The sequence below is a fragment of the Macrobrachium rosenbergii genome, unplaced genomic scaffold (assembly GCF_040412425.1).
Source record: "Macrobrachium rosenbergii isolate ZJJX-2024 unplaced genomic scaffold, ASM4041242v1 13917, whole genome shotgun sequence".
Lineage (NCBI taxonomy): Eukaryota > Metazoa > Arthropoda > Malacostraca > Decapoda > Palaemonidae > Macrobrachium > Macrobrachium rosenbergii.
Genome location: NW_027100728.1, coordinates 550,038 through 565,958, shown reverse-complemented (window position 1 = coordinate 565,958; position 15,921 = coordinate 550,038). Strand labels below are relative to the sequence as shown.

Here is a 15,921-nt window from a genome sequence, read left to right as displayed (position 1 = left end):
ATAGCATATCTCCATCAAATTTTGCTGCTTCTTTTCCCATCAAATTTTCTGTATACTTTTCTTTCCCAACATTCCTACCTTTTGCAAAAAATCTCCATCAAATTTCTCTGTATACCTTGTCTCTCCTTTAAATTTCTCAGCTTGTATGTCCAGTAAATTTCCCAATAAGTTGCATTGCATATGAAATAGCATATCTCCATCAAATTTTGCTGCTTCTTTCCCATCAAATTTTGCTGCTTCTTTCCCAACATTCCTACCTTTCAAAAATCTCCATCAAATTTCTCTGTATACCTTGTCTCTCCTTTAAATTTCTCAGCTTGTATGTCCAGTAAATTTCCCAATAAGTTGCATATGAAATAGCATATCTCCATCAAATTTTGCTGCTTCTTTCCCATCAAATTTTGCTGCTTCTTTCCCAACATTCCTACCTTTCAAAAATCTCCATCAAATTTCTCTGTATACCTTGTCTCTCCTTTAAATTTCTCAGCTTGTATGTCCAGTAAATTTCCCAATAAGTTGCATATGAAATAGCATATCTCCATCAAATTTTGCTGCTTCTTTCCCAACATTTTGCTGCTTCTTTCCCAACATTCAAAAAAATCTCCATCAAATTTCTCTGTATACCTTGTCTCTCCTTTAAATTTCTCAGCTTGTATGTCCAGTAAATTTCCCAATAAGTTGCATATGAAATAGCATATCTCCATCAAATTTTGCTGCTTCTTTCCCATCAAATTTTGCTGCTTCTTTCCCAACATTCCTACCTTTCAAAAATCTCCATCAAATTTCTCTGTATACCTTGTCTCTCCTTTAAATTTCTCAGCTTGTATGTCCAGTAAATTTCCCAATAAGTTGCATATGAAATAGCATATCTCCATCAAATTTTGCTGTTTCTTTCCATCATCAAATTTTGCTGCTTCTTTCCCAACATTCCTACCTTTCAAAAATCTCCATCAAATTTCTCTGTATACCTTGTCTCTCCTTTAAATTTCTCAGCTTGTATGTCCAATAACTTTCCCAATAAATTGCATATGAAATAGCATTTCTCCATGAAATTTTTGTACAGTTCATTAGCATAGCATGACTGACCAGCAAACAGTAACTTGCCACCTAATTTCTCATCTACAAGTGTCTCTCCATTAAATTTCTCAGCTTGTAACCAGTATCATTTCCCAATAAGTTTTCAGTTCAATAGCTAGTCTTCATTCTTGTACAGCATTAGTAATGCAGAATTACTAGTAGTTGCAGCTTTAGTTCATCTAGCATTCTCTTCTAGTGTAGCATTACTAAGCAGTAACCAGTATCAGTAGTAGCTTTCAGTTCAGCTAGTATTCACAGCATTAGTAAGCAGAATTACCAGTTGTAGTTCATCATAGTAGCAGTTCAGTTCTCCAGCATGTCTAGTGTAGCATTAGCAAGCTGTAATAGCCAGTAGCTAGTGTATATGGAAGTACTATTACTCAGCAGAAAGTATTAATGTCTCTCTCTTTCCAGGAGGTATTGAGGCTGGGGATCTCATCCCTGGCCAGTTGTGGAGGAGTTCATAAGGACCTTCCAACCTCTCCTACCCACTGCACCACCTGCCTTCTTGGCCCACTTCCACCTCAAAATTTGCACTATCTCCAAAAATTCATTGGAGATATCCTAACAGGCAACTCATGGCAACTGTCCATCCAGGGTATATATAGAAGGTGAACTCAAGGAGCCCCCATCAGTCTCTAGTGAGCTGTCACAGGAGTAACATGTCTCTCTGCTGGTGCTGTCTTGGGCAGCCAGTATTCTCTGTATATGAACTATGATGACTGTGTGACCTTTGGTTAAATAAAACACTCAAATGCAGTTTGCTTGTCATTCAGTACCTCATTGAATTACCATTCAGTTGATAATTTCAGGAATTTCACCATTCAATTCATCAGGAAAATTAAATAATTATGAATACTTGACAGTTTATTTAAAAAAGAACCTTTACAATAAGAGTAGCATTACAAAAAAGAACCTTTACAATAAGAGTAGCATTACAAAAAAGAACCTTTACAATAAGAGTAGCATTACAAAAAAGAACCTTTACAATAAGAGTAGCATTACAAAAAAGAACCTTTACAATAAGAGTAGCATTACAAAAAAGAACCTTTACAATAAGAGTAGCATTACAAAAAAGAACCTTTACAATAAGAGTAGCATTACAAAAAAAAGAACCTTTACAATAAGAGTAGCATTAAAAAAAGAACCTTTACAATAAGAGTAGCATTACAAAAAAGAACCTTTACAATAAGAGTAGCATTACAAAAAAGAACCTTTACAATAAGAGTAGCATTACAAAAAAAAAGAACCTTTACAATAAGGGTAGCATTACAAAAAAGAACCTTTACATAAGGGTAGCATTACAAAAAAAGAACCTTACATAAGGGTAGCATTACAAAAAAAGAACCTTACAAAGGTAGCATTACAAAAAAACCTTACATAAGGGTAGCATTACATTAAAAAGAACCTTACATAAGAGTAGCATTACAATGTCAAATTTAGAGGGCCCATTCCAGACCCCAAACCACATTCCCCTCAACCCCAGCCAGGTCCAGTGCCAGATCCTGCCCAGCCAGGTCCAGTGCCAGATCCTGCCCAGCCAGGTCCAGTGCCAGATCCTGCCCAGCCAGGTCCAGGGCCACAACTCCACCCCACCACCACCAAAAAAAAAAAAAAAAAAAAAAAAAAAAAAAAAAAAATTAAAAATTCTAAAATTTGATTAAATTTGAGTGTATAAGTTGAGGCGTCCAGAAAAGGTTTTTTTTAACTGCCCTGGATTACCGGCATCTTATTTAGGTTTTGAAGGTTACCGGCGATCCTCTTGCCTCTCCTCGTTCTCTTGATATCACCTGGGTTCCTCTTTTGCTCTCTCTCTCTCTCTCTGGGTTGCAACATCAGGATCAATCTGTAAATATAGATTAAATAACATTACTACAACAATTCAATAAAGACAACTACTAAAGTGTCATTACACTGAAAATAAAAACCATTATTACAACATTTCAATAAGGAGAGAGAGAGAGAGAGAGAGAGAGAGACCTTCAAATAAAATAAATATACAAATTACAGATATATCAATAGGAAAAGCAACTCTATATACTTCTGTCCTAATACTGGAAGTTCAATAGAGAGAGAGAGAGAGAGAGAGAGAGAGAGAGAGAGAGAGAGAGAGAGAGAGAGAGAAGAGAGAGAGAGAGAGAGAGAGAGAGAGAGAGAGAAAATGAAGATATGAGAACAAGAATACAGCAATTTTCTGTATACATGTTCAATAAGAATACAGCAATAATAGGACAGTTCAAAGTGTCTTTAAAAAGAGAGAGAGAGAGAGAGAGAGAGAGAGAGAGAGAGAGAGAGAGAGAGAGAGAGAGAGAGAGAGAGAGAGAGAGAGAATGAGAGAAGATTCATGTCAAGCATTCAGTGAATGGAAGATTCAAATTCAATCAAAAGGAACAACTAATTGTCTATAAATGAATATTAGTTTTAAGTCATTTTTTGAAAAGTTTTCAATGAGAAATGAAGAGAAAAAGACAAAATTAGAGAGAGAGATATGTTCAGAGAGCAACTTAAAGAGAGAGAGAGAGAAAGCTGAGAAATTTAGAGAGAGAGAGAGATAGAGAGAATATTTGATGAGATTTTTGAAAAGTTTTCCAATTATTGGGAAAGAAAAAGAAAAATTTTGATGGAGAATGATATTTCATATGAAATTGGGAAATTTACTGGACATTAAGCTGAGAAATTTAAAGGAGAGAAAATCACAGCATGAGGAGATTTGAGAAAACAGAAAAAGAGATGGATTCCAAAATTTGATGGCAAATGAAATTCTAAGGAATGGGAATGAACAAGCAACACAGACAAAAGATAAATTGCCTGAAAAAGAGGAAAAAATAAAATTTGAAAAGGAGATATGCAATTTCATGCAACTTATTGGGAAATTTACTGAATACAAGACATCAAAGGAACCAAAACCTGAGGAAGAAATTTGATGGATTTTTGAAAGGTAGGAATGACCCAGAAAGAGCACAATGTTCATGATGGGAAAGAAAACCCTGGAAAATTTGATGGAAACTACACTAAAAAATGCAACTTATTGGGCAATTTACTGGACATACTAACCTGAAAATTTAAAGAGAGAAAAGGTTTATAGAGACATTTGATGAGATTTTTGAAAGATAGCAATAATGTTCAAAATTTGATGGGAACCCTCACAAAATACCTTTTGACATTACAAAAAATCCTTATGACAATGCTTCAAGACTAACCTTAAAACCTGAGGAAATTTGATACTACATTAATCAAGACCCTTCCAGATAGCACAATGTTCATGGATTGCCCCAAACCCTCAAAAATACCTTTGATGTTAACTAAAAATCCTTCCTCAGGACGATTTCAAGAAGCTAAATTTGATGATGGGAAACCTGAGAAAAGGTTTGATAAAATTTCCAAATGACAATTTCAAAAATTGCCCCAAACAAAAACCTGTTTGACACTAAAAGCTGGAACAACCTTATTGAAAAACCCTAAAAAAAACCTTGATTACACTAAAAACCCTTCCTCAGGCATTGCTTCAAACTAACCTGAAAACCTGAGAGAAAAGGTTTGATACTACATTAGAGAATTTCATAGCACAATGTTCATGGATTGCCCCAAACCCTCACAAAAAATACCTTTACGTTACACTAAAAAATCCTTCCTCAGGCACGATGCTTCAAGACTAACCTGAAAACCTGAGGAAAAGGTTTGATACTACATTCAGAGACCCTTCCAGATAGCACAATGTTCATGGATTGCCCCAAACCCTCACAAAATACCTTGACATTACACTAAAAAATCCTTCCTCAGGCACGATGCTTCAAGACTAACCTGAAAACCTGAGGAAAAGGTTTGATACTACATTCCGAGACCCTTCCAGATAGCACAATGTTCATGGATTGCCCCAAACCCTCACAAAATACCTTGACGTTACACTAAAAAAATCCTTCCTCAGGCACGATGCTTCAAGACTAACCTGAAAACCTGAGGAAAAGGTTTGATACTACATTCCGAGACCCTTCCAGATAGCACAATGTTCATGGATTGCCCCAAACCCTCACAAAATACCTTGACGTTACACTAAAAAATCCTTCCTCAGGCACGATGCTTCAAGACTAACCTGAAAACCTGAGGAAAAGGTTTGATACTACATTCCAAGACCCTTCCAGATAGCACAATGTTCATGGATTGCCCCAAACCCTCACAAAATACCTTGACGTTACACTAAAAATCCTTCCTCAGGCACGATGCTTCAAGACTAACCTGAAAACCTGAGGAAAAGGTTTGATACTACATTCAAGACCCTTCCAGATAGCACAATGTTCATGGATTGCCCCAAACCCTCACAAAATACCTTGACGTTACACTAAAAATCCTTCCTCAGGCACGATGCTTCAAGACTAACCTGAAAACCTGAGGAAAAGGTTTGATACTACATTCCAGACCCTTCCAGATAGCACAATGTTCATGGATTGCCCCAAACCCTCACAAAATACCTTGACGTTACACTAAAAATCCTTCCTCAGGCACGATGCTTCAAGAGACTAACCTGAAAACCTGAGGAAAAGGTTTGATACTACATTCCAAGACCCTTCCAGATAGCACAATGTTCATGGATTGCCCCAAACCCTCACAAAATACCTTGACGTTACACTAAAAATCCTTCCTCAGGCACGATGCTTCAAGACTAACCTGAAAACCTGAGGAAAAGGTTTGATACTACATTCAAGACCCTTCCAGATAGCACAATGTTCATGGATTGCCCCAAACCCTCACAAAATACCTTGACGTTACACTAAAAATCCTTCCTCAGGCACGATGCTTCAAGACTAACCTGAAAACCTGAGGAAAAGGTTTGATACTACATTCCAAGACCCTTCCAGATAGCACAATGTTCATGGATTGCCCCAAACCCTCACAAAATACCTTGACGTTACACTAAAAAATCCTTCCTCAGGCACGATGCTTCAAGACTAACCTGAAAACCTGAGGAAAAGGTTTGATACTACATTCCGAGACCCTTCCAGATAGCACAATGTTCATGGATTGCCCCAAACCCTCACAAAATACCTTGACGTTACACTAAAAATCCTTCCTCAGGCACGATGCTTCAAGACTAACCTGAAAACCTGAGGAAAAGGTTTGATACTACATTCCGAGACCCTTCCAGATAGCACAATGTTCATGGATTGCCCCAAACCCTCACAAAATACCTTGACGTTACACTAAAAAAAATCCTTCCTCAGGCACGATGCTTCAAGACTAACCTGAAAACCTGAGGAAAAGGTTTGATACTACATTCCAGACCCTTCCAGATAGCACAATGTTCATGGATTGCCCCAAACCCTCACAAAATACCTTGACGTTACACTAAAAAAAAAATCCTTCCTCAGGCACGATGCTTCAAGACTAACCTGAAAACCTGAGGAAAAGGTTTGATACTACATTCCAAGACCCTTCCAGATAGCACAATGTTCATGGATTGCCCCAAACCCTCACAAAATACCTTGACGTTACACTAAAAAAATCCTTCCTCAGGCACTCATGCTTCAAGACTAACCTGAAAACCTGAGGAAAAGGTTTGATACTACATTCCAAGACCCTTCCAGATAGCACAATGTTCATGGATTGCCCCAAACCCTCACAAAATACCTTGACGTTACACTAAAAATCCTTCCTCAGGCACGATGCTTCAAGACTAACCTGAAAACCTGAGGAAAAGGTTTGATACTACATTCCAGACCCTTCCAGATAGCACAATGTTCATGGATTGCCCCAAACCCTCACAAAATACCTTGACGTTACACTAAAAATCCTTCCTCAGGCACGATGCTTCAAGACTAACCTGAAAACCTGAGGAAAAGGTTTGATACTACATTCCAAGACCCTTCCAGATAGCACAATGTTCATGGATTGCCCCAAACCCTCACAAAATACCTTGACGTTACACTAAAAAATCCTTCCTCAGGCACGATGCTTTCAAGACTAACCTGAAAACCTGAGGAAAAGGTTTGATACTACATTCCAAGACCCTTCCAGATATAGCACAATGTTCATGGATTGCCCCAAACCCTCACAAAATACCTTGACGTTACACTAAAAAAATCCTTCCTCAGGCACGATGCTTCAAGACTAACCTGAAAACCTGAGGAAAAGGTTTGATACTACATTCCAAGACCCTTCCATACAGCAGCACAATGTTCATGGATTGCCCCAAACCCTCACAAAATACCTTGACGTTACACTAAAAATCCTTCCTCAGGCACGATGCTTCAAGACTAACCTGAAAACCTGAGGAAAAGGTTTGATACTACATTCTGAGACCCTTCCAGATAGCACAATGTTCATGGATTGCCCCAAACCCTCACAAAATACCTTGACGTTACACTAAAAAAAATCCTTCCTCAGGCACGATGCTTCAAGACTAACCTGAAAACCTGAGGAAAAGGTTTGATACTACATTCCGAGACCCTTCCAGATAGCACAATGTTCATGGATTGCCCCAAACCCTCACAAAATACCTTGACGTTACACTAAAAATCCTTCCTCAGGCACGATGCTTCAAGACTAACCTGAAAACCTGAGGAAAAGGTTTGATACTACATTCCAAGACCCTTCCAGATAGCACAATGTTCATGGATTGCCCCAAACCCTCACAAAATACCTTGACGTTACACTAAAAAATCCTTCCTCAGGCACGATGCTTCAAGACTAACCTGAAAACCTGAGGAAAAGGTTTGATACTACATTCCAAGACCCTTCCAGATAGCACAATGTTCATGGATTGCCCCAAACCCTCACAAAATACCTTGACGTTACACTAAAAAATCCTTCCTCAGGCACGATGCTTCAAGACTAACCTGAAAACCTGAGGAAAATGTTTGATACTACATTCCAAGACCCTTCCAGATAGCACAATGTTCATGGATTACCCCAAACCCTCACAAAATACCTTGACGTTACACTAAAAAACCCTTCCTCAGGCACGATGCTTCAAGACTAACCTGAAAACCTGAGGAAAAGGTTTGATACTACATTCCAAGACCCTTCCAGATAGCACAATGTTCATGGATTGCCCCAAACCCTCACAAAATACCTTGACGTTACACTAAAAATCCTTCCTCAGGCACGATGCTTCAAGACTAACCTGAAAACCTGAGGAAAAGGTTTGATACTACATTCCAAGACCCTTCCATATAGCACAATGTTCATGGATTGCCCCAAACCCTCACAAAATACCTTGACGTTACACTAAAAATCCTTCCTCAGGCACGATGCTTCAAGACTAACCTGAAAACCTGAGGAAAAGGTTTGATACTACATTCCAAGACCCTTCCAAATAGCACAATGTTCATGGATTGCCCCAAACCCTCACAAAATACCTTGACGTTACACTAAAAATCCTTCCTCAGGCACGATGCTTCAAGACTAACCTGAAAACCTGAGGAAAAGGTTTGATACTACATTCCAAGACCCTTCCAGATAGCACAATGTTCATGGATTGCCCCAAACCCTCACAAAATACCTTGACGTTACACTAAAAAATCCTTCCTCAGGCACGATGCTTCAAGACTAACCTGAAAACCTGAGGAAAAGGTTTGATACTACATTCCAGACCCTTCCAGATAGCACAATGTTCATGGATTGCCCCAAACCCTCACAAAATACCTTGACGTTACACTAAAAAATCCTTCCTCAGGCACGATGCTTCAAGACTAACCTGAAAACCTGAGGAAAAGGTTTGATACTACATTCCGAGACCCTTCCAGATAGCACAATGTTCATGGATTGCCCCAAACCCTCACAAAATACCTTGACGTTACACTAAAAATCCTTCCTCAGGCACGATGCTTCAAGACTAACCTGAAAACCTGAGGAAAAGGTTTGATACTACATTCCGAGACCCTTCCAGATAGCACAATGTTCATGGATTGCCCCAAACCCTCACAAAATACCTTGACGTTACACTAAAAAATCCTTCCTCAGGCACGATGCTTCAAGACTAACCTGAAAACCTGAGGAAAAGGTTTGATACTACATTCCAAGACCCTTCCATATAGCACAATGTTCATGGATTGCCCCAAACCCTCACAAAATACCTTGACGTTACACTAAAAAAATCCTTCCTCAGGCACGATGCTTCAAGACTAACCTGAAAACCTGAGGAAAAGGTTTGATACTACATTCCGAGACCCTTCCATACAGCACAATGTTCATGGATTGCCCCAAACCCTCACAAAATACCTTGACGTTACACTAAAAAAATCCTTCCTCAGGCACGATGCTTCAAGACTAACCTGAAAACCTGAGGAAAAGGTTTGATACTACATTCTGAGACCCTTCCAGATAGCACAATGTTCATGGATTGCCCCAAACCCTCACAAAATACCTTGACGTTACACTAAAAAATCCTTCCTCAGGCACGATGCTTCAAGACTAACCTGAAAACCTGAGGAAAAGGTTTGATACTACATTCCGAGACCCTTCCAGATAGCACAATGTTCATGGATTGCCCCAAACCCTCACAAAATACCTTGACGTTACACTAAAAAATCCTTCCTCAGGCACGATGCTTCAAGACTAACCTGAAAACCTGAGGAAAAGGTTTGAAAATACATTCCGAGACCCTTCCAGATAGCACAATGTTCATGGATTGCCCCAAACCCTCACAAAATACCTTGACGTTACACTAAAAAATCCTTCCTCAGGCACGATGCTTCAAGACTAACCTGAAAACCTGAGGAAAAGGTTTGATACTACATTCCGAGACCCTTCCATATAGCACAATGTTCATGGATTGCCCCAAACCCTCACAAAATACCTTGACGTTACACTAAAAATCCTTCCTCAGGCACGATGCTTCAAGACTAACCTGAAAACCTGAGGAAAAGGTTTGATACTACATTCCGAGACCCTTCCAGATAGCACAATGTTCATGGATTGCCCCAAACCCTCACAAAATACCTTGACGTTACACTAAAAAATCCTTCCTCAGGCACGATGCTTCAAGACTAACCTGAAAACCTGAGGAAAAGGTTTGATACTACATTCCAAGACCCTTCCATACAGCACAATGTTCATGGATTGCCCCAAACCCTCACAAAATACCTTGACGTTACACTAAAAATCCTTCCTCAGGCACGATGCTTCAAGACTAACCTCAAAACCTGAGGAAAAGGTTTGATACTACATTCCAAGACCCTTCCAGATAGCACAATGTTCATGGATTGCCCCAAACCCTCACAAAATACCTTGACGTTACACTAAAAATCCTTCCTCAGGCACGATGCTTCAAGACTAACCTGAAAACCTGAGGAAAAGGTTTGATACTACATTCCGAGACCCTTCCAGATAGCACAATGTTCATGGATTGCCCCAAACCCTCACAAAATACCTTGACGTTACACTAAAAATCCTTCCTCAGGCACGATGCTTCAAGACTAACCTGAAAACCTGAGGAAAAGGTTTGATACTACATTCCGAGACCCTTCCAGATAGCACAATGTTCATGGATTGCCCCAAACCCTCACAAAATACCTTGACGTTACACTAAAAAAAATCCTTCCTCAGGCACGATGCTTCAAGACTAACCTGAAAACCTGAGGAAAAGGTTTGATACTACATTCCGAGACCCTTCCAGATAGCACAATGTTCATGGATTGCCCCAAACCCTCACAAAATACCTTGACGTTACACTAAAAATCCTTCCTCAGGCACGATGCTTCAAGACTAACCTGAAAACCTGAGGAAAAGGTTTGATACTACATTCCAAGACCCTTCCAGATAGCACAATGTTCATGGATTGCCCCAAACCCTCACAAAATACCTTGACGTTACACTAAAAATCCTTCCTCAGGCACGATGCTTCAAGACTAACCTGAAAACCTGAGGAAAAGGTTTGATACTACATTCCGAGACCCTTCCAGATAGCACAATGTTCATGGATTGCCCCAAACCCTCACAAAATACCTTGACGTTACACTAAAAAATCCTTCCTCAGGCACGATGCTTCAAGACTAACCTGAAAACCTGAGGAAAAGGTTTGATACTACATTCCAAGACCCTTCCATACAGCACAATGTTCATGGATTGCCCCAAACCCTCACAAAATACCTTGACGTTACACTAAAATCCTTCCTCAGGCACGATGCTTCAAGACTAACCTGAAAACCTGAGGAAAAGGTTTGATACTACATTCCCAGACCCTTCCAGATAGCACAATGTTCATGGATTGCCCCAAACCCTCACAAAATACCTTGACGTTACACTAAAAATCCTTCCTCAGGCACGATGCTTCAAGACTAACCTGAAAACCTGAGGAAAAGGTTTGATACTACATTCCAAGACCCTTCCAGATAGCACAATGTTCATGGATTGCCCCAAACCCTCACAAAATACCTTGACGTTACACTAAAAATCCTTCCTCAGGCACGATGCTTCAAGACTAACCTGAAAACCTGAGGAAAAGGTTTGATACTACATTCCGAGACCCTTCCATACAGCACAATGTTCATGGATTGCCCCAAACCCTCACAAAATACCTTGACGTTACATAAAAAAATCCTTCCTCAGGCACGATGCTTCAAGACTAACCTGAAAACCTGAGGAAAAGGTTTGATACTACATTCCGAGACCCTTCCAGATAGCACAATGTTCATGGATTGCCCCAAACCCTCACAAAATACCTTGACGTTACACTAAAAAATCCTTCCTCAGGCACGATGCTTCAAGACTAACCTGAAAACCTGAGGAAAAGGTTTGATACTACATTCCGAGACCCTTCCAGATAGCACAATGTTCATGGATTGCCCCAAACCCTCACAAAATACCTTGACGTTACACTAAAAATCCTTCCTCAGGCACGATGCTTCAAGACTAACCTGAAAACCTGAGGAAAAGGTTTGATACTACATTCCAAGACCCTTCCAGATAGCACAATGTTCATGGATTGCCCCAAACCCTCACAAAATACCTTGACGTTACACTAAAAAAATCCTTCCTCAGGCACGATGCTTCAAGACTAACCTGAAAACCTGAGGAAAAGGTTTGATACTACATTCCGAGACCCTTCCAGATAGCACAATGTTCATGGATTGCCCCAAACCCTCACAAAATACCTTGACGTTACACTAAAAATCCTTCCTCAGGCACGATGCTTCAAGACTAACCTGAAAACCTGAGGAAAAGGTTTGATACTACATTCCGAGACCCTTCCAGATAGCACAATGTTCATGGATTGCCCCAAACCCTCACAAAATACCTTGACGTTACACTAAAAAAATCCTTCCTCAGGCACGATGCTTCAAGACTAACCTGAAAACCTGAGGAAAAGGTTTGATACTACATTCCAAGACCCTTCCAGATAGCACAATGTTCATGGATTGCCCCAAACCCTCACAAAATACCTTGACGTTACACTAAAAAAATCCTTCCTCAGGCACGATGCTTCAAGACTAACCTGAAAACCTGAGGAAAAGGTTTGATACTACATTCCGAGACCCTTCCAGATAGCACAATGTTCATGGATTGCCCCAAACCCTCACAAAATACCTTGACGTTACACTAAAAATCCTTCCTCAGGCACGATGCTTCAAGACTAACCTGAAAACCTGAGGAAAAGGTTTGATACTACATTCCAAGACCCTTCCAGATAGCACAATGTTCATGGATTGCCCCAAACCCTCACAAAATACCTTGACGTTACACTAAAAATCCTTCCTCAGGCACGATGCTTCAAGACTAACCTGAAAACCTGAGGAAAAGGTTTGATACTACATTCCGAGACCCTTCCAGATAGCACAATGTTCATGGATTGCCCCAAACCCTCACAAAATACCTTGACGTTACACTAAAAAAATCCTTCCTCAGGCACGATGCTTCAAGACTAACCTGAAAACCTGAGGAAAAGGTTTGATACTACATTCCGAGACCCTTCCAGATAGCACAATGTTCATGGATTGCCCCAAACCCTCACAAAATACCTTGACGTTACACTAAAAAAATCCTTCCTCAGGCACGATGCTTCAAGACTAACCTGAAAACCTGAGGAAAAGGTTTGATACTACATTCCAAGACCCTTCCAGATAGCACAATGTTCATGGATTGCCCCAAACCCTCACAAAATACCTTGACGTTACACTAAAAATCCTTCCTCAGGCACGATGCTTCAAGACTAACCTGAAAACCTGAGGAAAAGGTTTGATACTACATTCCGAGACCCTTCCAAATAGCACAATGTTCATGGATTGCCCCAAACCCTCACAAAATACCTTGACGTTACACTAAAAATCCTTCCTCAGGCACGATGCTTCAAGACTAACCTGAAAACCTGAGGAAAAGGTTTGATACTACATTCCGAGACCCTTCCAGATAGCACAATGTTCATGGATTGCCCCAAACCCTCACAAAATACCTTGACGTTACACTAAAAAAAATCTTCCTCAGGCACGATGCTTCAAGACTAACCTGAAAACCTGAGGAAAAGGTTTGATACTACATTCCAGACCCTTCCATATAGCACAATGTTCATGGATTGCCCCAAACCCTCACAAAATACCTTGACGTTACACTAAAAAATCCTTCCTCAGGCACGATGCTTCAAGACTAACCTGAAAACCTGAGGAAAAGGTTTGATACTACATTCCAGACCCTTCCAGATAGCACAATGTTCATGGATTGCCCCAAACCCTCACAAAATACCTTGACGTTACACTAAAAATCCTTCCTCAGGCACGATGCTTCAAGACTAACCTGAAAACCTGAGGAAAAGGTTTGATACTACATTCCGAGACCCTTCCAGATAGCACAATGTTCATGGATTGCCCCAAACCCTCACAAAATACCTTGACGTTACACTAAAAATCCTTCCTCAGGCACGATGCTTCAAGACTAACCTGAAAACCTGAGGAAAAGGTTTGATACTACATTCCGAGACCCTTCCATACAGCACAATGTTCATGGATTGCCCCAAACCCTCACAAAATACCTTGACGTTACACTAAAAATCCTTCCTCAGGCACGATGCTTCAAGACTAACCTGAAAACCTGAGGAAAAGGTTTGATACTACATTCCGAGACCCTTCCAGATAGCACAATGTTCATGGATTGCCCCAAACCCTCACAAAATACCTTGACGTTACACTAAAAAATCCTTCCTCAGGCACGATGCTTCAAGACTAACCTGAAAACCTGAGGAAAAGGTTTGATACTACATTCCGAGACCCTTCCAGATAGCACAATGTTCATGGATTGCCCCAAACCCTCACAAAATACCTTGACGTTACACTAAAAAATCCTTCCTCAGGCACGATGCTTCAAGACTAACCTGAAAACCTGAGGAAAAGGTTTGATACTACATTCCGAGACCCTTCCAAATAGCACAATGTTCATGGATTGCCCCAAACCCTCACAAAATACCTTGACGTTACACTAAAAAATCCTTCCTCAGGCACGATGCTTCAAGACTAACCTGAAAACCTGAGGAAAAGGTTTGATACTACATTCCAAGACCCTTCCAGATAGCACAATGTTCATGGATTGCCCCAAACCCTCACAAAATACCTTGACGTTACACTAAAAAATCCTTCCTCAGGCACGATGCTTCAAGACTAACCTGAAAACCTGAGGAAAAGGTTTGATACTACATTCCAAGACCCTTCCATATAGCACAATGTTCATGGATTGCCCCAAACCCTCACAAAATACCTTGACGTTACACTAAAAATCCTTCCTCAGGCACGATGCTTCAAGACTAACCTGAAAACCTGAGGAAAAGGTTTGATACTACATTCCGAGACCCTTCCAGATAGCACAATGTTCATGGATTGCCCCAAACCCTCACAAAATACCTTGACGTTACACTAAAAATCCTTCCTCAGGCACGATGCTTCAAGACTAACCTGAAAACCTGAGGAAAAGGTTTGATACTACATTCCAGAGACCCTTCCAGATAGCACAATGTTCATGGATTGCCCCAAACCCTCACAAAATACCTTGACGTTACACTAAAAAAATCCTTCCTCAGGCACGATGCTTCAAGACTAACCTGAAAACCTGAGGAAAAGGTTTGATACTACATTCCAAGACCTTTCCAGATAGCACAATGTTCATGGATTGCCCCAAACCCTCACAAAATACCTTGACGTTACACTAAAAAAATCCTTCCTCAGGCACGATGCTTCAAGACTAACCTGAAAACCTGAGGAAAAGGTTTGATACTACATTCCGAGACCCTTCCAGATAGCACAATGTTCATGGATTGCCCCAAACCCTCACAAAATACCTTGACGTTACACTACAAAATCCTTCCTCAGGCACGATGCTTCAAGACTAACCTGAAAACCTGAGGAAAAGGTTTGATACTACATTCCGAGACCCTTCCAGATAGCACAATGTTCATGGATTGCCCCAAACCCTCACAAAATACCTTGACGTTACACTAAAAAATTCTTCCTCAGGCACGATGCTTCAAGACTAACCTGAAAACCTGAGGAAAAGGTTTGATACTACATTCCGAGACCCTTCCAAATAGCACAATGTTCATGGATTGCCCCAAACCCTCACAAAATACCTTGACGTTACACTAAAAAAATCCTTCCTCAGGCACGATGCTTCAAGACTAACCTGAAAACCTGAGGAAAAGGTTTGAAACTACATTCCGAGACCCTTCCAGATAGCACAATGTTCATGGATTGCCCCAAACCCTCACAAAATACCTTGACGTTACACTAAAAATCCTTCCTCAGGCACGATGCTTCAAGACTAACCTGAAAACCTGAGGAAAAGGTTTGATACTACATTCCAAGACCCTTCCAGATAGCACAATGTTCATGGATTGCCCCAAACCCTCACAAAATACCTTGACGTTACACTAAA

At 40.4% G+C, this 15,921-nt stretch overlaps 2 long non-coding RNA genes across 2 annotated transcripts in view; one reads left to right on the top strand and one right to left on the bottom strand.

Moving 5' to 3' along the window:
• The window catches only part of LOC136838090 (uncharacterized), a 98,819-nt gene extending 96,095 nt beyond the window's left edge, over nt 1-2,724 (top strand). Inside the window, exon 2 of the long non-coding RNA XR_010852859.1 lies at nt 2,568-2,724. This is a non-coding gene — a long non-coding RNA (uncharacterized lncRNA). The remainder of the gene's footprint in view (nt 1-2,567) is intronic.
• Nucleotides 2,407-15,921, bottom strand: part of LOC136838087 (uncharacterized) — a 147,327-nt gene continuing 133,812 nt past the window's right edge. Inside the window, exon 3 of the long non-coding RNA XR_010852850.1 lies at nt 2,407-2,425. This is a non-coding gene — a long non-coding RNA (uncharacterized lncRNA). The remainder of the gene's footprint in view (nt 2,426-15,921) is intronic.